Genomic DNA, 219 nt, shown 5'->3' on the forward strand with positions numbered 1-219 from the left:
GTGAAGTGTAAGTGCTGATTACTATACAGAGGAAGTAATGTTTGCGTTGGGGCATTGCATCTTTCTTTTATTTCTAATACAGGACCTTTTAATAAAGAACATCACCCAGATACTCCACCTTTAGACAAAGACACACAGAGTTTGCTCAGCAAACAGTCTGATGAAGAGTTCTGGAGAACTCAAAGAGCTTCCTCGCCAATTTATGACATTTTGGTTTAC

This window comes from Podarcis melisellensis (assembly GCF_964234715.1).
Source record: "Podarcis melisellensis genome assembly, chromosome: 9".
NCBI lineage: Eukaryota > Metazoa > Chordata > Lepidosauria > Squamata > Lacertidae > Podarcis > Podarcis melisellensis.